Source organism: Pygocentrus nattereri, chromosome 1 (genome assembly GCF_015220715.1).
Source record: "Pygocentrus nattereri isolate fPygNat1 chromosome 1, fPygNat1.pri, whole genome shotgun sequence".
Taxonomy (NCBI): Eukaryota; Metazoa; Chordata; class Actinopteri; order Characiformes; family Serrasalmidae; genus Pygocentrus; species Pygocentrus nattereri.
Genome location: NC_051211.1, coordinates 31,786,250 through 31,811,125, shown reverse-complemented (window position 1 = coordinate 31,811,125; position 24,876 = coordinate 31,786,250). Strand labels below are relative to the sequence as shown.

Below are 24,876 nucleotides of genomic sequence, written 5' to 3'. Positions count from 1 at the left end.
TTTGCAGTAATTTATTCTGGCAGAACAGTGACAAGCCTGCTAATGGTCTCTCCTCTGGCTCACACAAACTCCATCCATTATTTTATATTGATTTAGAGGGTTGATTGAAATGAAAGGCATTGTGTCAGTCTGAAGAGAGAGGTATGTTGAGCTTCTCTCCTCTGCTTGTTTCAGTGAGATTCCTTCTTTGTGCCACCTTTATTTAAAGCCTTTATTTTACAGAATACTGAGCAAAAATAATGGATACTGAGCAGTACCAAGCAATTATCTACTCCTTATTTTACTGATGTTTATGTTTTACCTTTATTGTTTACGAATGTTATGAATTTAGATTCCTTGTATTCATCTATGTACGTAGATGTATGTACAGCTTATGTTTCTACTTACTGGTACGTTTGTGTACATGCATACACAAGAATACTGAATACCGAGCAAGAGTGGTCTAATCACTGACCTTCATGTTCCTTTTCTTACCAGTAATATAAAAGGCATGAAAGGCAATGAGGACTTCAGTCATGCTATGGTAACTAGTGGTTTAGGCTATGATATAATTTGTTCAATAAAGGTCCTTGGGCAAGACTCCTAACATTACATATGCCTACCCATGTAAGATGATTACACTGTAGGTTTTGTGGATAAGAGTGTCTATCAAAATGAATGTAGATTAGATAGCAATGGAACTAGCGAACATTCTGCTTTGTCTAATAATTACATTTTTATCCCTAGAAACCTCAGTTAGTCAATAAATCTAGACTCAAATTATCCCATTACTAATAATAACAATGTGATTTTTTCCATTCAGTTATTAAAGTGAAACATGTCCCGAGCTTTTCTTTTCAAGACAATAATAAAGACAATATTCAAAATATTAAATATTGTCATATTTAATGGTTGCAGCCCTATAACTGTCTATCATGTGCCAGGTGTTGCTCTTTTTGCACTAATTTGCGTAGAAACAAGAAAGATGAGAATGATAAGAATGTAGGTTATTGTATTATTTTTGGGCTTTACATCAAACAGCGCATCTGTGCTGTTGCCAGAGCTCTATAGTTTCTCCTTCGCTTCCTGGATTCGGCAGCACATTGGAGAAAGCTGCTCAGAATATTCACTCAGAAGCTGCTCATAACCTTGCAGTGCAAACTGAGCAGCTGCACTCAATATTCACGCCTCCATTCTCCAAATAAGCCCATCACCATCACTTTTGGTTTGGTTGCTCACATGCAGCTCCCCCAGAGTTTTCTCTTTCTCTTGTTTCTCTTATGGCTATTGCTGGTTGCTGCACATGAAGAACAGACAGTAGGAGCAGTAGCGAGTAATAGTCAGTAAGAGCATGAGTAAATTAAAGAAGAAGGAAATCCGGGCTAAAATCATGCAGTGTGCACTTGGCATTAAGTTGATGTAAGGTGAGGATAACTAAGCTCCAGTTCCAGTGCTGCAAGTAAGGCAGGGAAGAACTCACAGTAGATAAGATCCGTTCTTGATGAGTTGTTAATGGTTATTATGCGACAGACTGAAGGCCCAGGGTAATCGTTTTGCACAGGTTGCGTGCAGGATAGCTTGTGATGTAGCCTACAGTACAATAGTTCATGTTTACATTAAATAGGATAATGGCATATGGACCCCTCATAGGTTGGCTCAAACAACGCCCTGTTCGCCCTTAGAGACAGCCCCACTCTACACATATAAAATCAGATTTGTTGATCCTGTACAGATTAATTTGGGATTTCTGTATCCCTTAGCTTTGTGGTTCAGGAGTGCTGGGAGTATAAACAGAGGGAAAATGCAGACTGGAAAGGAGGATGCAACACTGACGACTGTGCTGAGGATATGCTGTAAAACTGGACAGCCAAAGGATGTAACCAATGGATTTTTCTAGAAGGACGATTGCTGCAAGCCGTTAGTACATGCAGATCAGGGCTGGGGCTTTGATCATGATTCGTGCTGAAGAACGCACCGCTCATCCGCAGGGTGGGGTGTACCAAGGGTCCTGGAGATCAAACGCTGCAGGAATGACTGTCTCTAACGCCTGAAGAGGAATCAAAGAGCAAGGATTCTGGACATGTATCTACACTCCACGTTTCTGCCTGTGGACTATGAGTGCCTTTGCCTTTAGCCAATGTGTACCAAAACTCTGGAATATTGTCTCTACAGCTTCTCTTCCTGAAAACCTTTTTATACTAATCTGCTCCTTATTTTACTAAATGTTTTTGTTTTACCTTTATTGTTTATGAGTGTTATGAACTTGGATTTATTCTTCTCAATTATGTATTTAGCTTTTGTTCCTGCTTATTGGTACGTTTGTGCTTTTATTAAAGGCACACTCATCAATATTGGCTGAAGTTAGCGGAAGCTAGCTGTTTTGAAACAGCAAATTCAGCCCGTGCCTTTACTGGTCCCACCAAAACACTTTCTGTCTAGATTAGAATACCTGAATGTCGCAAATAAAATGATGGTGCAAGCAAACGTTGACACAGGTAGAAGCTAGCTAACATAACACAGAAGGTAGATAGCAAGACAATATTGTAGCCCAGAGCCCACTTTGTTCCTAAGGATTAGCTAAAGACCGGCTCCTATCTCAAGCTGATTTTCTAACAGCTAGCTGATAGTCTGTTGGCAATTACATTAGCTAGCTTAGCAACATCAGCCGAGTAAGTACGTTGCTAAATAATGACCTGTCTAGAGCAAGGCTGGTGTCATTCACTTTGACTCCCCTCCCTGTTCACTTCTATCTTTGCTTCTGTTCAGTCATATTATTTTCTTTTCAGTGTCTGTTCTTCAGTCTTTCTTCTCTCAGCCATTATTCAACTATTGTTCCTTCAAAGAACTTTGGAACTAACTATTGTAGTAGGCCCCATCACAACATATAGCTAAGCCGACAGAGCAATAATCTGTTTAGAAACATAAAAAACAGAATGAAAATCTAAGTGTAAAATGTAAATGTTACCACTTTTTTACATCACTTTTTCATTTTCCATTACATTTTTCGTACATTAAATGTGGCAATAATTTGGGAAATAACCTCAGTTGTAGGTTTTGGAAGTGGATTTTTTTCCCATTCTTGCTTGATATAACATTTCATCTGGTGTCAGATGGTCTGGTGTCTTCACTGTCATACGCTGCACTTCATCATGTTTCACATTTTTTAATGGAAGACAGGTCAGGACTGCAGACAGTCAGGCAGGCAGGCCAGTACAGCACCTGATCTCTCTTACTATGAAGCCATGCTTCTGAGACGTGCTGTGACAAGAATGTGGTTTGGCACTGTCTTGCTGAAACAAGCAGGGATGTTCCTGAAAAAGATGTCATCTCAATATGACCAATATGACCAATCTACAAAGTACTATAAAGGTTAATTTTTTGTGGTTTTAGTGCTATTTTTTATTGTGGCATTTGTACACAATGTTTTGATATGAAGAACGTTGCAATTGTGCTGTCTATTTTGTCTCAGCATGACCGTCTTTGTGAAGAGGTGTGAACTGTTTTCAGAGCAGGGGTTCTCACCCTCCCATTCCATCCATCATTGCTCACTAGCAGCTCAACACAGCCTCACAACATTTCAAGCACAGAGCGCAAACAGTGTCCTGGTTAATCTAGTAATAAAGTTACAGGGGAAAATAATATATTGGCTTAATATCAAATGTCCGAGTTGATTTCTATGGCTATTAGGGTGACCTGAAGAAAGAGGTTATTAGGCTGTATCTGTAGAGGGCGTGTCAAACTGAACCGCTAAAATGGCCATATCAGAAAAACCTCAGCAAATCTGTGGGCCAGCTGTGTTTTTATTTCATTTTCACTTAACATTTTGACATGACCTGAGCAGGCCATTGTTTATTCAGAATATGCCAAAACTGCAACAGCAAAATAAGCATTGAATACTTATTCAAAAATCTTTAAAAATCCATTTTAGGCAGTTTTTTTAACTGCCTATTTGCTTGACCTACACACCAAGCATGTTTTCTTTTTTTGTGTAACTGCCCATAGACTGTTTTGGGGGAACGGGGTCAGAAAGCATACTATGTTGCTGTGCATGCTGGGCACTGTAGTGAAATACTAATAAGAATAGTAAATTTAAATTATTTTGTGGGCCAAACAGGACTGTGTCATAACTTGGCCTGACTTGGCACGCAGGCCTTGTGTTTGACACATTGGCTGTAGACTATGGAATATGCCCATGAGGTTATGAAATGCACATTTAAATAACATGTATCATTATAATTATTTTTATCATCATTTTTAATGTGGTGATGAAGGTTGGACTCGGTGGGCATCTGCTGGTACAGATGGTCAATCAAAAGAGTGACAACTCAATCACAGGTCTGTCAAACACACACAATGCTGATTTACACACAAACACTTCTCTGTCCAGCTCTTGAACGATAGGTCACTGTGTCCTTGGCCACCTCCCTCTCCAAAAAAGGAGGATTAATTCATTAATCAATTTCTCTCTCTATCTCCCTCTGTCTCTCTCTCTCTCTCACTGACAAGAAATCCATCTCTTTCTAAACAAACACACAGCGCTCAACATGGCCTTCCTTTAGCATCCAAAATGAGCCACATTTGTGCTTTGTTCTAGAGGCATTTAGAAGTGTTATTAGAAATGACAAAGGATAAACAAAAATGGCAAAATTCTTTTCTTCATCTTCATCTTTTTCCATCACAAATGGCTTGATAGGCACTGAAGAAGGATTTATTCTTCAGGGGAAGGAATGCAATCACTGCTCTTGTCCTGATTATTTTCTGAGTGTGTGTGTGTGTGTGTGTGTGTGTGAGAGAGAGAGAGAGAGAGAGAGAGAGAGAGAAAGAGAGAGAGAGAGAGAGAAAGAGCACCTAAGGACAGTCAGGTTTTTACAGTCAGTCTGTTGCCTCATTCTTCTGAGACTTCTTTTGCTCTGATTACTCTCACTACACAATCTTAATTAAACACACTTCATCTGCCCTTCTCTTTGTCTTTAATCAAAGTAAAAAAAAAAAAACCTTAATTCCAAACCAAACATGGATGGAATTAGAGATGAAGAAAGAATGACCCCCCTGCCCTTACTTTGTAAGGCAGCCCATGGCTGCTGTTTAACAGAGCTTTAACTGGGCCTGACATTTTGGTCCAGATCTGAATACAGCTCGAGAATTTTCAGTCCAAGCCTGACCTGACTCAACACACAGCTTCGTGTTTTGAGTCTGAACCCGTCAAAAGTGTAAATGAACCTGGCCCAAATCCCACCATCATGTTCTGAGTCCGAAACTGAGCCATATGTAACAAAATTCCAAGTCCAAAACTGACCCCATCATCACCCAAGTGCCAGGCAAGGAAGTGTAGTGTAAGATGTAGTGGCAATAATAGACATCATTAGATACATACAGAAATATTACAGTAACACTTATCAAATGAATGTAAATGAATTAATTAATAATCAATTACCATCTAATACTTATGTGATGATCCCCTTTTCTGTTAGTCCCTGTTAATCACTATCTACTGATATTTTCATCATTAATTACTCCTCACTTCTTACTATTACCTACTACGTTAAGTGTCCCTCCAAGTAAAGTGCCGATCTTCACTAATGAATAATAATAATTATACTATGAATTCATGTTTAAAAGCAGCCTTTACAGACTTCACAGTAGAACCTTAAGTGGACATGCTGATTAGGCCTAAAACAGAGGCTGCTTAATCAAAACAGGGGCCTTTATATGTAACAGAATAAAATATGCACATGCTGGCAGTATCTGTCATACTATTACTTTAATATCTTAAATTTAAAGGTGCCAGTTGGGTATATGTATATATAAGCAAAGTTACTAACATGACAAATGATTCCAAGCCTTTCACTGCTTGTCCAACGTGAATGCTCAGCCAATGCTTGGCCAACTCAGATTCTGATTTTTCTTTCTAAAACAAGCCTTGGTCTCTTGCTAAAACAGCTGTGTCCACAGCACCGGGTTTGAACATGTAGATTTAGGGTAAATCCCAGACCCCCTGCAGTGGACTGCTGTGCTGTTGGCAGGCGGACGCGTAAACTTTTGATCAGCCGCAGCTCCAGTCCAACTTTCCGTGCCGGTTTGAGGACAAGTCCACGGAGGGTTCCGGAAACCTCTGTTGTTATTTTCGCTTTGCAGTACTCTCCTGCCTGCACTGGGAAATCTGTGTGTGTTGCCTGTTTGGGCTTGATGTACGATTGCTTTTCATTTTAGTCCGACTCCTTTGGGAAGAGGGAGATTCAAAGTGATGCAAATTTACACTCAACGCACTCCAGTAGTTCACAGCCAGGCGATCATGAGAAACACATTGATAATATTCTTTCTAAAAATGAACTATTCATGCACACAGTTTTCAGGATTAAGATCAAAGTGCACCAAGAGAAGCTTTTCTGTGTGTATTCTCAGTGTGAAGAAGATGAACCATATATTATTCATTCATTATTATTAACACTCACTTTTCAGCTACTACTATGAATTATTTAGTATCTACTATGAATTTTTTAATAATCATATTCCATTAGAACAACAAAAAATCAGCATGATTAGCTATTGTGCTAGCTAAACACTACATTTACTACATGTAGTGCTTCAGTTCTGACAGGTTTTAGTAGTGACTTGCTTTTACACAATGCAATGCCTGCACATAAAAACACAACCACAGTAAAATGATCAACTAAAGACTCGACTTGGACTCCAGCGACTCAAGACTCAGCATCAGAATTTTCAGGGACCTCTATGAATTATGCAGGAATTACTATGAATTATTCAGTGAGCACTATAAGATATTCAGTAACTGTAAGAATTCTACGGTAACTAATATAAATTATAGTAACAACTATAAATTATTCAACAACTGCTATGAATTGTATAGTAACTACTTAGAATTATTCAGTAGCTACTAATTGCACAAGCTGTAGACATATGTTTTACCAGAGGAAGATGTGTGTGATTTCACTGGCCAGTTCATACAGGATAAAGGAGTAAAATTACCCCAACTAGCCCAGAACGAAACATCATTGTGTGGATATTTATGTCAGAAATAATGTGAAAAAAGCAACACTGGATGAGGGAGGAGGCTTTTTGCATGTCAATTCCAAGATGACACCCATTTTACTAAAACATATACAAAAAATGTAGTTTTAAATTGTGGAGTTTAGATTAGACTTCTTTTCCAAGTTGTCAACAAGAATCTTCAGCCAGCACTGCCTTTGAGCTACAGCCCTGTGTACTAGAATTGACAGGCATCCTGCTGAGTTTATTGGCTGATAATAAGTAGGGCACTAATCACAAGTTGAAGAGAAAGTCAAGCTGTAATCAGCACCCAGTGCCCTGCCAGAGTGCTAACGACATTAACTTCAGATAGACATGCTAATCAATCCATAAAGAGTGGACCAACACTTCAGCCACTTGAGAGTGGGGCCTTCATCTCTGATTATTAGCACTTATAAGGTGGCCTTTGTCCAGGATCTACACCAGAAAATGTGCTGGCAGAAATGCAGTTAGCATAAAACTCGCATTATTCTGAAGTGCGAGACCTGGATGTTACCCCTGACTCTGACATGAGTTTCACATTTTAAAAGTTATATTTAGAAATGTTTTCTCACTTTTACCTTCTCTGTTTTCTTTTTCTTCTATTATGCTGGCTTTTATTTGCCTATGTCATTGCAAAACACACAGAGCTGCATTTAATTTACAACCTACAAATTCGCAAAAGGTTGGATTGGCATGCGACATGCTAACAAAAACAGAAAACAGTGTCTAGTAAATTCTGCTAGACCTGTATTAAATTGAAAATGTTACAAAAACATATTTGGTGTTTTACCGTATTACCATTACGAGATCTGTATAAATATACACTCATTCCAAATATGATGCCTGCAACAAGCTGAGACAGGAGCATATTTACTACTTACGAATTACACCACCTCTCCTTTTAACAATTAATAATAATCATTGGGGACCGAAGACACAACTGATCCAGTTCTGTTGGGGCCAGTCTGGCACCCGCAGTCTCTGATAATGCAGCCATGCAGAATGAGACATGATTGTGTTTAGATAAGATAAAACGTTAAATATCTTGTATTTATACATCTTTATATGTCTTGGAATTTAGTTTGTATAAAACGTCCTAAATAAATAATTATTATTAGTTTCTTAATTCTATTTTTATTTTTTATATTATTCTGCTAACAGATGCCTTGTTTATTTATTTATTTCTATAGTATATCTTATATTTTATATTTTGTATGATGCACATCTTTGTCTACTTACTGCTCTTTATCTGCTTACTGTGTATTCTGCTGTAACAATGTACATTAATAAAAGTCTATCTTATCTTAACATATGTTATTATTGTTGTTGTTATTGTTGTTGTTGTTGGTGGTGGTGGTGATTTTTTTCCCTCTTTTTTCTTGATTTTATCTTTTAGTTTTCTCTTCAAGTGCCTTTTGCTTGTAATAGCAATGTATATGAAAAAATATTTTTAACTGGGTCAGATTTTATACTCCCTAGCCTTTTATTAGCGGTCAGTCTCTGACCACAGAAACACAGAGTCCTGCAGTCAGAAATGGATTATCATGCGGTACAGGGGGCTGATAAAATGTGCAGCAACAGATGGGCTACAGTCTGTAATTGTACACCTAAATACAAGTACAATCAAACAGTTATTTACAAATATATGCTCTGTAAACAGGTGTGTTCAACTCAAGAAATGGTCAGAGAGTAGAAGTACAAGGGTTTCTAATAAAATGGACAGTGCGTAAAAGCACAAGGTATGTGTTTCTAATGAAGTGAAATGAATATGAAATTAAATAAATGTATCTTCAAGGACTATCTTATCCCAAAGTGCCACCACATAACTATCATAAAAATGTACAAGAACCCTTCAGGTGAACCCTTCAGTTGAATTTCCACATGAATTAACACAATTATTGCTAAAAGTGAACTAAAGAACTGTTGTGTGTAACATGGAAATGTTGTTACATGTTTGATGCAGTACTATTTTCAGTGTAAAAAGTACTGCCTAAATGACATTGTACTTCCAAAGGCCGTGTTCAGTACGATTTTTCAATCAGAGTGTTCCCACAGATCTTACTGAAATGACCATTGCTGTTAGCTGCTTGACTGCAATCTGTAAAGGTGACCTCGATCTTGAATTAGCAAGCCTCTCCTGATCCTCAACACTGAGGGATCAACCTACGGACTGGGAGCAGATTAGTGCTCCTGGGTTAATGGAGCAATGATATTTTTAGCCGCTCCATGCTAACGGCTAATGCTGGACCTCTGATGGCGTCACTGGCCTATGACTGATGCATTGTGGCAGGCTTGATCACAATCCTGTAGGAAAACCTAACTGTGCAGCAACTTTCTGATTTTTCACTGTGGGTATGAGCCAAGGTCACTTTGTGAGTTAGAGCCAGGGCTTTTGGGACGTTTCTTAATTAGAGAGGTACACGGGTTCATTATCGCTAATTAGCTGACTATTAGCCTGCCAAATCAGTTTTTGAATGACTGCTCCTGCACAGCTCTTTATTGAAAGCCTCATACTGTCTTATGAGAGTCAGGGTGTAGCTTTGGTTTAGAAGTGAACTGTCACAATGAAGCGTAGCTTATCCTTCTAGCTAAGCTTATCAATGGAGCGTAAAAATCAAGTTCTGTAAAGCAAGAGCTAATGTTAATGCTAGTGCCAGCTAACATTTCCTAGGTTTATTCCATTTTGCTACTCCTCTGGCAGAAATGCTTTACTGAAAAACTGACTTTGCTGTAGTTGCTGTTGACAGAATGCATTACTTTATCAAGCAGCTTGTATATATTTTTTATTCTAGACAGTTTATAACACTTCACAAATTTCTTATCTTTAGCTTCTCTTCTCACAACTTACTCCTAGTGTAACCATGGAAATTTGTACAGCATTACAATGGAAATGAGTATAGTGTATCCACAGAAATGAGTGTAGATAGACCTTATGAATATATGTGCAGCAAAATCAAAGAGTATGGGCGAAGTGGGACTTGTTTTCAGACCAGGAATTACACGATGCAGACCAGTCCATCCTAAACTCTACATACACACACACACAATATGAGTAGGTCGACTTCATTGATGCAATTTCCATGCGCTCTAATGTTTTGAAATGTCATTACATCAGGCTGTAGACTATTCCTAACAGCGGTGAAGTCTTTACCCTCCATATTCCAAACGCCCTGATACAAAACAATAGCAATCATTCAGAAAGCTGGATTCACATAAAGACAACAAACACTGCAGCACTCTTCACCATAAAGCATGTGTCTGCTCAGCATAAACATCTCTGCCAGAGAAGATGACAAAACTAAGTTAAAATCAGACTGAGATGTACAAAGATGAGGAATAAACACAACAAACTTAAGCACCTAAACCTAATCATCAAAGCCCAAAACATGGGTCACAGCCTCAGCAGATGGGCTCAAAGAAGACTTCATGACAGTTAAGGTCAGACAGCTGAGCTTTACAAAACTGAGGAAAAAAGGCACAGCAAACTTAAAAACCTAAACCTAATAATCATATGCAAAGCATACTGCCACGGTGCGCATAAACCATGCTTATGGTCCATTCATGTCTTACCTGTAATGACTTAATGCATTAAAGTACTATTAACTGTTTGCTTTGACATTTTCACAAAGCCCATGCCAGCTTTTGTAGTAAAAAAGCACTGTAAGTACCAAATTCACAGAAAACTGATGATGATAAACAACCTTTTTGACATTAGTTTAGAGCTTTGGACATGTAGAAAACAACATATTTTTAAACATTCTCAGTTACATCTTCTGTTACAACTGCAACTGAAAATAAAAATTTGAAAACTTGCATATGATAAATAAGGTGGAGCTTGACCTAGAGCATAATGATTTGGCTGGCGATTACACATTCACAAAATACACAGAAAATAGATCAAATTCCATCCATCCATCCATCCATCCATCCATCCATCCATCCATCCATCCACCCATCCATCCATCCATCCATTTTCCAAGCCGCTTCTCCATCAGGGTCGCGGGGGGGTGCTGGAGCCTATCCCAGCAGTCATCGGGCGGAAAGCAGGATGACCGTCAGTCGCCAGTCCATCCCAGGGCAGACAGACAGATACAGACAATCACTCACACTCACACCCAGGGGCAATTTTAGCATGTCCAAATGGCCTGACTGCATGTCTTTGGACTGTGGGAGGAAACCGGAGAACCCGGAGGAAACCCACGTGGGTAGATCAAATTCCATTACCATTAAATAATTTGGCTTAATTAATATTCTTTCCACTTTTGTTTGGGTGGGTCTTTATTCAACCCGTGCCTATGACAATGTGGTAATGTAATAAATTCAGTCAACTCTGTAGAGCCAGTACTAGATTGGATGATTTTGTGGCCAGATTCACACAATCATGCTGAATTTGATACGCTAATCTCTTGTGGCTGAGGTTAGCTTTAATTCTCATTCCCTGTTGCACCTTAAATAGTGCAGTAGTGCATGCGTCTGAACATAATTGCTACATAATTTAAATTGGAATGGGAAATGAGAATAAGAAGCTTCAGCTTCATCTTATCTCTATCCACTGTACAAATCCAAGTTACAGTTAGCAAACCAGTATTGTAAAGGTCTGTTAAGATGGGGGCACTGGTTTAAGCCCTAAATTATTATAGATATATATTTGAAGGTAACATTTATATTGACTGTTCTTGTGGTTCTGTGCATGAATTTATACATTAGCTCATGGTAACTGGCCCAAAACAGTAACGGCTGACCAGGAACTCTCCCGACTCTCTCGACTACCCACTCAGGAACTGGTGCTGTATAACCACCTAAATGAGAGTAGTGTAACCATGGAAACAGGCATAGTGTAACTATGGAGATGCGTATGGTGTTGCCATGGAAATAGATATAGCATAACCATAGAAATACATATAGTGTAAATATGGAAATAGTATAAGCATGGCATTGGGTGTAATGTAACAGTGGAAATTGGTCTAGTGTAACAATGGAAATGGGTGTAGTGTAACAAGGCAAGGTGAGGGATAACAAGATTATTTATACAGCACCTTTCATAATTTTATAATTGAAAGTGCCTTTACATAAAGAAAAATAAAAGCATTAGATTGTTCCTGAGATCTAACACATTAGAAAGGACTTTCCAAGGATAAATACAATTAAAGAAGTTACCAAAAAAAAAAACAACTGAGATCTTACTTGAGTCATTTCCAGCACACTAAGTGAGGAGGTGCACCAAACTTGCTTTTACCCACTGAATAGCTGCCAAAACTGAACAAAATCTTTCTTCAAAGTAAGACCAACCTCTAAGCCGTTAAACAGACCTTGGAATGCTCATGGTAGCAAGACCTTTAAAGCCACCAAAGAGTTAATAAAGTTTAGGAGAACATTTAGATGTACTCAAGTACCCTAAGTGAGGAAGAGCAACAAAAGTTTCCACTTTTTACCCATTACATAGCAGCCATAACTGAATGAATTCTTACTTCAAAGTAATACTACCCTCTAAGCTGTTAATCAATTCTTGGGATTCCCGTGTTAGCAAACTTTTTTAAGCCATGGAAATGAGTGTAGTGTAAACATAGAAACAGGAGTAGTTTAACCACAGAAACGTGTGTCGTCAAATCAGGGAAAGGGCCGTATTCCACTGATGTACATATCACTGGTGTAGTTCGATTCAGATGGATTTTTATCAAATCATCCCAGGTTACAATTCTATTTCTATTATATGACAGCTGGGCTGCAAAAGTAGATTTCCCCAAACCCTCTGGATCATTTTGAAAGTTTTTGAAAAGTGTAAATGATGCCTAAATATGAGTGATATAAAAGTGACCCATCACTGTCTGCCTTGGTGAGCGTGTGGGTGATGCCACTCTTTTCAAAATCCCGGTTCATTTATCAGTTCGTTTCTCAGAAGCCCTTTCCCCATGGTGCACAGCCAGGCACTACCTCAGTGTGACTGACGCATCTTCAGATCCCTTGCAGGGCATTCTGGGAAATGGTCTCATTATCGCTGTCCTTAGTCCCCTGTGTGACTCTCTGAGTATTGTTCTGTCATTATTGTCATGTGTAAAGTTCAGTGGCTGGGGGGTAGTGCCACGGCAACATGGCAAAGCCGGGGTGCATCATTACCCTGCCGAACTATACACAGCAAGAGTGCTTATATCAAACATTCATAGCACGCCACAAGAGACAGCTTTAGGGGGAGAAAGACAAAAAGTTAGAGTGAAACAGATAGGCAGCCTTTCAGGGAAAATTCTGAGGAAAACCCACCAACAAAGCTAAATTATGGCCGCAATTAGAGGCTCAATTATGGTTGGCTAAAGAAAGGGAGTTACTTGGCTATTCAAACTCAGGCTAATCGCTCTCCTTTGGCCTGCCAGTTCCGCTGCTGCTCTGTACAGTTGGGTCTTAATGACTGGCCTGAGAGGAAAATAGGCTTACTTTTGACTTTGCACAGAAATGGAGTTAATTGGAAGACAATTTAACTCAACAAATGGCCCACCTGCCCTGAACACAGAGTATGAATCCATTAAAGAAAGATGTTAAAATTGGTCTTAAAAAAAAAAAGGCTAAAAGCAAAAAGCCCTTGAGTTGTTTATGGCTAAATGACTTTAATTCTCCCTCTCTTTTTTCTATAGCTCTTTTCTTGCTCTTTCAGTTAAGCGTGTGAACTCTGTGAGTCCATTGTAGGTGTCAGTCACAATTTGGATCAATCGCCTCTCTGCAATCACGACTGCCAATCATGCTTAAGAGTAAAAAGTCACCTCAAACCCCTCAATTATAACTGTCCTTCATCCTCCAGACTGGAAGCTGGTTAACACGATATGAAAATATGATCTGTTTCGACCAGTGACAATAAAAACCATCAGAAGGAATCTTCTATACCGGCTCTATTCATGGCCATTTGTTTTCACAGTAAAGAGTGCAGTAAATATGTGTAGATAATTCAAGATCATTTTGTCCTAGTTTTTCTACTGTCTACCACTAATTTCTTCTTAATGCCTTTAAAATCTGTAATAAAGCAACAGTTCAGTTAAAAGCTAAGAATAATTGCAAGTGAATCACAAACTAGCACTAAGCAACCAGAGTCATGCTAACTGGTGGCTCCCAGCTATTTGAACCTAGCAGAACTCTGCACCAGTCTACTGTAGATCTCTTCATAATGCCATTAAAAACAAATATTAAAACAAACGTTCAGTAAAAAAACTAATGTTGCTAACAGTAAATGTTAGTGAAAACAGCCACTTATTAGCACTATGCAGAGAAAGCCATGCTAATTGTTTTTGAGCTGTGTTAGCCTGTTTGATTGAGCTACTCCTTTGATGTACTAAAAGCAAAATGTGATGTACAAAAAACTGCCGCAAAGAGTGTGTGTGCTCTCCTGTTGGTGTGAGATTTGGAACCTTTGAAGCTAGAGCGTTAGCACAAAAAAACACCCTTCATTTTCTCCCTGTTATGAGTGTGAGTCAGAGAGTGAGAGGGACAGAAAGCAGGCCTAATTCTGTTCATTACATACCCGTATTTTAACACCTCTAAAGATGACTCACAAATCAGCTGAGCAGAGATCAGATCCTGAGAAATTAGCAGTGATCCTGTTTCAGTGATCTGACCTCATAGCGCACTGAAATGATTTTAATAGGGCTAGAGAAAGTGATGTTACAACACAGTGTTCCATGGGTGATCCGCCAATGTGCAGGGTTCGTCTGTCTAGGCCGGTTTAGAATTAAAACACTAACTTCTCTAATTGCTTAACTTGATTTTGGCTGATCTGTAGCTTATGGTCTTGTTTGAAGAGATGACTAATGTGGTTTTATATGACAGATCACAGATCAGATCAAAATCAAGTTTAAGCAGCTCTTGTTAAACAGCACATATGAAGCATTACAGTGAGAGTGCGGAATAAGATTAAGATCAAGTTTAGTAATCGTATAGATGGAATAAAACTCAACATGATTTAGTGGATGCATCATGTTCGGAACCTGCTAACTGTTCACAAATGCCTCTTGTTGTATAAGAAGCCACAAATATGGTAAGTAGTGCAGTGATACTACCTCGATCAACAAACCTAATGTTTACTTTTCAATACATGCAGTTTTCCAGCGATAATCCAGCTCTGTGGTTCAAAGTGAAGTAGGTTAAATTGTGACTGGGCTAGCAATCTAACTGAGCTCCGAAACAATTAGTGTTTCGTTACCTGTTTCCCTTAAAGACTTTATGTTGGCTGCCTCTTCAGTTTAAAGGTAAGATTCATGTGATCTAATATGGATTTTTGTGGGGCTTAAGTATAATGTACGGTACAGTAATAGTGTCATTAGTTTGCTAGCTAGCATTTATTAAAAAGCTATTTACATTTTATGTACATTTATATTTCGTCTCTGTAACTGATCCAAATGTCCAAACCATCCAAAAAGTGTTTTCACACTGTTAACAAACTGAAACATAATTCATTTTGATCTGAACCAAGACCACCTCTTTTGGTCAGATCAGATTTTGGTCATTTTGTCAGGACCGTGGTCCAAGGCACTTGCTAATTTGTTTTGGACCAATTCAAGAAGTCCTAAGGTCTGGACTATACAAGGTAGGGGTGACAGCACCCTTAATTTTGGCCTTAAGTAAAGGAACAGGCACTTAAGCATCACAGCAGCTCGTAAGTCTGTGAATGGAAGAAAGGGCTGTGTTAGCATATCAAGATCATTTTCTCCACTCCTTGATTGGGAGTGTGTGTGGATCCAGATGGCCAGTAAGATTTTGTCATTGTAAAGTTGTTTAGCAACCCTCTGAAACTGGTTAAGAAATACTCTCATTTCATTTTACTCAATATGAAGCACGACAAGCCTGAAAACAAACAAACAGCAATTTCTTAAAGCTTGCGGTATATGTGAGTATTTTCAGCACAAAACAAATCCTGTCAGTATGGCAAATCGATGCCATATTGCAAGATGATGGGACATACATATCTAAGCCCTGTGGTCTGCAAGCATGCACATGAGCACTTTGGGGTTAGTCTAATAAGCCCTTAATTGTTAGTTGGTAGTGCTTAATAAAGGCAACACTATTACAATCGAGAAGTTTTATTTATATGCATGTAGGATGTAGGTTTCTCAAAAACCTTTAGCCCATCTACAAATGTGCATATATTTACATATACAGACATAGCTAGAAATATTGGCACCTTGCATTTTTTCTTCCAAATGACTCAAATTGCTATAAAAGTAATTCGATTTATTCCAAAAACAGCTTTATTTCACCAATAATATTACTAATAATATTACAGTACCCCTCCATGGATCACCACCTTATTGTGGTGGAGGGGTTTGCGTGCTTGAATGATCCTAGGAGCTATGTTGTCTGGAGCAAAAGCTCCTGGTAGGGTCTCCCAGGGCAAACTGGTCCTAGGTGACAGGTCAGACAAAGTGTGATCCATAATTACCCTTATGAAAACAAAATCAAATCAGGACTTGTGTACCCTGCCCAGATCAGGGTTACCGGAGCCCCACCCTGGAGACAGGCCTAGGGGAGGGGCTCGCCAGTGAGCGTCTGGTGGCCGGGCATTTACTCATGGTGCCCGGCCAGGCCCAGCCGAAGGAGTTACATGGAGTCCCCCCTCCCATCAACCCACCACCGATGGGAGGGGCAGTAGTAGGGGTACGGTGTTTTGTGGATCGGGCAGTGTGTGCTTTTGCTGGATGTTTTAAAAGAACAGTTCATAGTACATAAAAAACTAAAGCTTTTCTGTCTGTAAATGTGCTTTCTGTCTGGTTGATTACAACAATACTGTGCAAAGATCCCTTTGGTGTATTTTTAATGGAGGAAAACCAGAAGACACCTCTATCAGAACAAGCCACATCAGCACGTCAAGTTTGTAAGACAGTCTTTAAGTATATAGTAGCAGCACTCAGGAAGTATGTGCTCATTAGTTTTATTAAGGCAGACTTAAATATAACACTGGGATATGTTTGGAAAATGTTTGAATTTGATCAATACCGTGCAGCACTAGTTGACAGCGTGGGACAGGCACTGTCACTTTTTCTCACCCCCTCATTAGTGCTAGGTGAAGTCTCTGGGGACACAGCAGCTAAGACTGGGCTTTGCTGTACACCTGGCTCAAATGCTAATGTACACACAGCTTCATTCAGTCACATAGAAATATAATAACGAGCCTGGCAATGCCAGCCAATATGTCGCAAGGGTGGGTTTGTTTGTGTCATGAGCTCCACTCCAAACTGGAGCATTCAGACACTACTGTGCTAGGACTGGTTAAGACATTTTGCTTATTTACGTCACGCAAGGACCTGGTTTGGTCTTTTCACAAAACATATACAGCATACAGTCTTAAAAATGAAGGTGCCAAAAGGGGTTCTTTGCAGCAATGTCATAGAGGAACCACTTTTGGGACCCTCAAGAGCATTTCAATAGATGGTTCTTTAAATAACCACTTTTGTAAAGGAGGTATGAGTTTTTAATATTTAAAGCTGGACTATGTAAGACTTTTTGGTTAAAATTTAAAGAAGTAGCATTACTGAGTCAGGATAAAATACAGTGTGCGTGTGCTGACGTGAATCACCCCGTAAAAGCCTGAAATAATCCTTTAAAAGTCAGAGCTGTTCGTTCAGATTTTTCAGTGTTTCATGTTTTTTTTTCCAGAGATTTTGGGCCCTGTCATATGTCTTATACATCACACACACAGGCAGGTGTTTCTATTAGAGTGGCCAGTGAGTGAAATATAAGGTAGGAGTTTCCAATAAAGTGGCCAGTGAAGGAAAGCACAAAGTAGATGTTTCTAATAGTTTTGGTGAATGTAAATGAGTAAATGAGGGGACGTCTGCACTCCAGTAACCCTTCATTATTGGTTTCAAGAGGCACTGAGTAAAAATAGTGTTTAAAAACCCCAGCAACACTGCTGTGTCTGTCATACAGAACCACACACACTAACATGACCACTACACTGTTAGTGTCACTGCTGTGCTGAGTATGATCCACCACCTAAATAATATCTGGACATCAGCAGGCCTGAGGTCTGACTCATGTTGAATGGATTAGAGAGGGGCTGATAAACTGCAGCAACAGATGAGCTATAGTCTGTAACTGTAGCTCAGACCAGCCTGTTGGTCTCTAATAAAGTAGACAAGCAAAGACAATGGTCTGACTGAATTAAACTGTGAACTGTGCCTGTAGATGTGATCCTGGGCGACATACAGATTGTGGAAGTCAATCACCCGATCACATGATCTGTCATGCCTGTTACAGTGGACATGCCAGCTGTGTGAGGATTAGAGCTATGATGTAACATCCCACTGACACACATACACTCTCTCAGATATACATAAAGTAGTACATACCCACTTTACATAGTGATTAAAGGAGTAGTTTGGTGGAAAATACATTTTTCTTTAGTTTTGGACCAAAATGGCCAATAAATATGCTGCATAGCTAAAAAACAGTAACAGCAGCTGTTCTGAAGCATGACTTTTGTCGCTATTTTCATCCATGTTTATAAACAAAAGTGTGTCACACAGTGTTAAAACCCATAACCAAGCCTATTTGAGATTACTTAATAACTTGATGCAAGCATGTGATGATTTCGACATGCTGTTTATGCAGTGCTCATTAGCATATAAGTTTCTACTGCTTGTTATATTGCGATTGCTACAGTAGCATCATAGCTCTGGTGCAAAACTGAAGAAGCAAACTTCAGACACCAAACATGTCTTAGCAGATGGACTACATTTGAGGAAAGGGTGGAAACCTTTTTTTTTGCCAAACTGTCACTTTAAGGGCACAAGCTCAACAGTTCACACTGTGAATGGAAAACATGAATGAAGCAGATTAAAGCTGGCTGCCCGTCCCATTCACCCACTGCTCCATTCAGGCCCATTTCAGTGGAGCAGACAGGACGCCCACTCCTCTGCTCTCAGCCTTACTCATCCCTCTCTCTCTGTCTCAGTCTGAGTCCCTAGACTCAACTGTTTCATCAGTACAGCCTGTTTCATCAGTTACAGCGCTAAGTGCAACCAAACTTTGAATAGAGAAAGTTGAAGAGTATTGTTAAAGAGCTTGTATCATGGAAAGCTGAATTTCCTCACTTTCTTGTCTTAAATAAGAGTTTTGAAAATGTACTATTCACTCCCCACTCCATACAATTCATCTTCAAAAGCTAAACTACAAAAAGGCCCATGTCCAAGTAAATGTTTTTGTGATGTCACAAGAACAAACTCACAAGCACATATACACCTAGGTAAACAGCAAATGAGCCCTGCCTGTTCATGCTGAGGTGATAAGTGTTTAATCTCAGATTGCTTTCAAAATAATGCACAATACTGAGCAGCCAGTTAGAACAGGGGTCATTTGCATGTATCAGTCTTTAAGGGGCAGTAGAAAAAACAACCAGGGACAAAGACAGGTTGGAAAATAATTATGTAAAAATTAAATATACCAGTTTTTGGTCCATTTAACTATACAAATGTGTAGAGAACCTCAGGGCAAAAGCTAACTCAGAAAAATGAAGAATATGAATGTTTAACAATTATGCATGATGACTTATAAGGGCTTAGGAGGGCTTAGAAAATAATGAGAGATGCACAGATTTTGAGGAGGATACCAGAACAGCTGTACGGGGGGTGTAACTTGGGCAGAGCTGTAATGTTCTGACAGTGAGCAAAAGGCCAGCTGTTGATTGCAGCTTTCAATACCAGAGATTTAGAGCACACACAGAAACACAGGCAGACTATTGGTCAGTTTCTCATGATCCATGTGATGGCTAAACAGAGATAAATACCTAAATAGTGATAGTTCAGTGAATTGACGTCATTTTTCCTCTTTATCCACATGCAGTCGATCAGCTAAGATATCTTTGGTGTCTACAGCTTGCTTCTGTAGTTTTGCCCTGGAGCTATGATGCTAATGTAGCCAAGAAGTAATGAAAGCTCCACCAATTTGCTCTGTGGTCATTCTGTACATTTTTACAGATAATGCTGGTTTCTCAGGCTGTACAACAAACTGTTATCTAGGGGAAAGTAAGAGAATATTTTATGATTGTTGTGATAGATTATCCCACAAAAAACTTTTCTGAGTATATCTTGAACACTGCCAGTACTTAAAGAACACTAACCAACTGTTTCATTACAAATAGAGAAGATTTAATCCTGTTTAATCCAATATAGTACAGTGCAGTATGCGAAATACTAAATAAAAATGTTGTATTTACAATTGTTGATAGTATCTTTTAATTTGTTGCACTACTTACTCTTTGCCTGTTGCAATTTATCAAATCTCAGAAAAACGAAAAATCATAATATTATGTGTTCAGAACATGTCTTCCAGCACTATGATGTTTTTGCCATGTCACCCATTATTACTATGTTTACATTACCTTTTTTATCCATTAAATATGTAAATATACAGACTACTATTATTACTACAGTTTTAGCTATGTGATGTACTTTACTCCAAGTTAATTGATAACAGTGTAATATTTTAACCATATAAGTACGTTTATTTGAGATCACTTAAAACTGGGGTGACGAATGCCTCTCCTGCGGGCCAGGGCCAGCACAGTTAGGTGATTTTCCTACATAAACACACCTAACTAAAGTCATCAGTTAATTGCAGGGTTCAGCTAACACTTAGAGCAGGAAACTCATCAAACTTTGCTGGATCCTGACCCTCTAGGACTGCTGTTATGTAACCCTGAATAAAAGTTATACTATACATACGTTTTGGGGATTTGGAGACCTATTTGGTGAAAATGTGTAAGTGTATGCAATGTGTTGAAGAATGTTTTCAAAACAGTTAGCATATCGCTGCTGTTGGAAGAAAACCTCGTTATCTCCAATATAGTAACTTTACAGGAGAAGGGAAAAACATACTTCACTTTCAATGTAAGTCAATGGAACCAGAATTTTTCCCCATGTCATTTTGGGTCATTTCTTTTAAGCCACTCATCATAAAATTTACAAACAATGTAAAGAGTAACAGATACTTTCAAATTATGTCAAAAACTGAAAACAGAGATACAAGGTTTTCTTCCCGACAGCAACGATATGCTAATTGGTGGGGTATAAGCATGCAAAGGTTGTTTTATTTGTGCATTACTAGCCTCCTAGCTCCAGTGCAAAACTAAAGAAACAAACTAAAGAAGTTGACGCCAAACATCTCTTTACTGATTCCCTACATTTGAAGTAAGGAAGGAAATATGTGCATTTTTTTATTTTAATGTGCATTTTTGACAGTGTAGGACCACTTTAGGACCAGCCAAAGAGACAGGAAAACAGAGCTATTTGAGTTGGAGAGACAAAGCTGATGGATCTTCCTGACCTCTGTTGTGCCCTGGGGCTACTCCTTGTAATGTCCTGTGGATCAATAGGGCCAGAAACAGTCAAGAAGATCTATGTTGTCACTTTCGATACTAATCAACACTTTACACGGTTCATTTCTCAACTTACACCAACCTTGATTGCACACATATCACACCCTGTCTTCATAGGCCCTTGTGGTCACTTTGCAACAACTTTGCTACAAAAGGCTCCAAATCAAATTTGCCCGGGTTTCCTTTGTACCCTAACAGTAGTTAATCAAGATAAGTTTGGTGTCTGAAGCATGCTTCTTTAGTGTTAGCACTGTGACTACAAGGCTAGACCTGTCACAACTATATTACCTAAACACCTGGTCACATTTATTTAAGCCATCATTTTCCTTATTATCCAAAGTTGGTAGCTCTCATAGTCATGTGTTTAAAAACTAAAGAAGCAAACTTCAGATGCCGAACTTGGCTGATATATTTGGTATAAGAGAAAACTGCATACATTTGACTTGTTGGCTGAACTGTTGCTAGAAAATATTTCTCAACGGCAAGGTTTGAAGTGCGATGGCCTTGAAACCGAAGCACACACCAGTATGCGGAGCGTCACTGCAGCGAAGGCATAGTGGGGTTCTCTGCAAGTGCTTTCATCTCAAGAGAGATAAAAGACTCACACTCACACACAGGCACGGCCTATGCTCATTAAATAGGATTGTGTTTTAATGGAGAGGAAGAACACGGCGGCTCAGCTGTTCTGATTTCCTGCACACAATATTGGCTCTAGCATTTTGCAATGAGAACTAAATTGTAGCACAGAAGAATAAACACAAACTGCTTTTCTTTTCTTTTTTCTTTTCTTACATTCTTTACTATCAATGCTGCAGGAGCAAATCATATCACACTGTTTACAATGCATTACTTGGCAGCTGCTATGGAATAAAGATCTCCCTTCAACACATACTGAAGAATCAGAATTAAAAACACTTAATAGCAGTGAAAAAACACAATCTATTCATATTACGAATTACTAATACTTTTCTCGAACTGCAGTGGGAGTACTTTACTCATTACTTTCTGGAAAAAGTCATTTTACTACTCCGGACACATTTCTACCAACTGGACGGTCCAGGGGAACAGGTTCCTTTCAAGACTTTATTTAAAAAGAAATAGCCAATCACAGTAAACATCATTTAGAAGATCTGTTACTGTCCTCGCCAGGAGCAGCACATGGTCGATGCTATTTGAAAATCTTGAAAGCCACTAGAAACAGTCCAAAAAAAAGGCTCCATCAGAATAAAAGGTTTATGAAAATGTAAAGCTCACAAAGCTATTTCTGAATAAAAATCAACTTAGGCATGTTTAGGTGTGGTTGGGGCTCTCAAATCCTCAGAACAGAGATTTCCATCTATAAGCTTCAAATTAGCATGATTAGATGCCTCAACAGACCGTTTGCCAAGTTTACAAAGCTGCACAAAGGCGCCTAGTGATCTGATGCAAATTGCAAATGTGCACACAAATTACGTATTTAAATTGGAATATTATGGATTTGGATGGATCTCACACAATTAATATTGCTGTGTTATAGACATATGAGTACAGCAATTAAAAAGTCTTAAAAAATTCTTAAGTCTCTTTCTGTAATGTGATTACAAAACTTAGCAATGCACTGTTTCATTGCAAGAAAAATAATAACATTACTGTAATGTTACTTTCTTACCCACAATACTTTGTATTATCAATACAATATGTTTACAGTTTACAGTAATAACACCTTTAGAGGGTGGCGGTGAGTAATGTTCATTTATTCGATGTGTGGTAATAACACCTTTAGAGGGCGGCAGTGAGTAATGTTTGTTTATTCGATGTGTGGTAATAACACCTTTAGAGGTCAGCGGTGAGTAAGGTTTGTTTATTCGATGTGTGGTAATAACACCTTTAGAGGGCGGCAGTGAGTAATGTTTGTTTATTTGATGCGTGGTAATAAGACCTTCAGCGGGCGGCGGTGAGTAATGTTTGTTTATTCGATGTGTGGTAATAACACTTTCAGAGGGCGATGGTGAGTAATGTTTGTTTATTTGATGTGTGGTATTAACACCTTTAGAGGGTGGCAGTGAGTAATGTTTGTTTATTTGATGCGTGGTAATAACACCTTCAGAGGGCGATGGTGAGTAATGTTTGTTTATTCGATGTGTGGTAATAACACCTTTAGAGGGCGGCGGTGAGTAATGTTTGTTTATTCGATGTGTGGTAATAACACCTTTAGAGGGTGGCAGTGAGTAATGTTTGTTTATTTGATGCGTGGTAATAACACCTTCAGAGGGCGATGGTGAGTAATGTTTGTTTATTCGATGTGTGGTAATAAGACCTTCAGAGGGCGACGGTGAGTAATGTTTGTTTATTCGATGTGTGGTAATAACACCTTCAGAGGGCGATGGTGAGTAATGTTTGTTTATTCGATGTGTGGTAATAAGACCTTCACAGAGCGGCGGTGAGTAATGTTTGTTTATTTGATGTGTGGTAATAACACCTTTAGAGGGCGGCGGTGAGGAATGTTTGTTTATTCGATGTGTGGTAATAAGACCTTCACAGGGCGGCGGTGAGTAATGTTTGTTTATTCGATGTGTGGTAATAACACCTTTAGAGGGCGGCGGTGAGGAATGTTTGTTTATTCGATGTGTGGTAATAAGACCTTCACAGGGCGGCGGTGAGTAATGTTTGTTTATTCGATGTGTGGTAATAACACCTTCAGAGGGCGACGGTGAGTAATGTTTGTTTATTCGATGTGTGGTAATAACACCTTCAGAGGGCGATGGTGAGTAATGTTTGTTTATTCGATGTGTGGTAATAAGACCTTCAGAGGGCGGCGGTGAGTAATGTTTGTTTATTCGATCCTCAAATCCAGCTCTGGATACTAAACAGCTCATGTTATGTTTAGTGTCTACTATCAGTGTCACTGAATCCAAAATCCAAATGCAGTTGTTGACCCCCTGGTTTGTGCATTGTCTTTTTTTCCTGCTCCAACTTCTACTAATCAGCTCATTAACAAGCGCTTCCTGAGTGGAATCAGGTGCGTTGGAGCCAGGCGTGTTTCTTGCTATAAGCTGTACACTGTAAAAAGTGGAACAGGAAGATGTTTGATAAAACGGGTTAAATTACTTGTTTCCATGCGTTTAGACTGACTACAAATGAGTGTATAAGCAGTTTACAGTGCAGGCAGCTGTTTCGAGTCCCCAAGCCACAAGGAGTCACGCAAATATGTAGTTTTATTATTACTGCCATTATTAATATTTTTGTGATTATTATTTGTCAATCATGATATTGAAAGAAAAGATTATTTATTTACATAGACAACTGAGTTGTTTAAGGATGCTATTCCCTTTTATAGATTTATATATATATATATATATATATATATATATGCCAAAAATATAGACCAAAAACATTACCCACAATTACTTGAAAAGACATCTAGTTACACTGACTTACATTAAAAATAAAGCATGTTTTTACCTTCTCCTGTAAAGTTTTCCAACAACAGTGATACATACATACATGCATACAAGTGTGTATATATATGTATATATATA

The 24,876-nt window shown here is 38.8% G+C and overlaps 1 protein-coding gene across 2 annotated transcripts in view; it reads right to left on the bottom strand.

The window, feature by feature from the left end:
• The window catches only part of lhfpl3 (LHFPL tetraspan subfamily member 3), a 52,327-nt gene that overhangs the window by 25,591 nt on the left and 1,860 nt on the right, over positions 1-24,876 (bottom strand). The gene's annotated exons all lie outside the window — the stretch shown is intronic.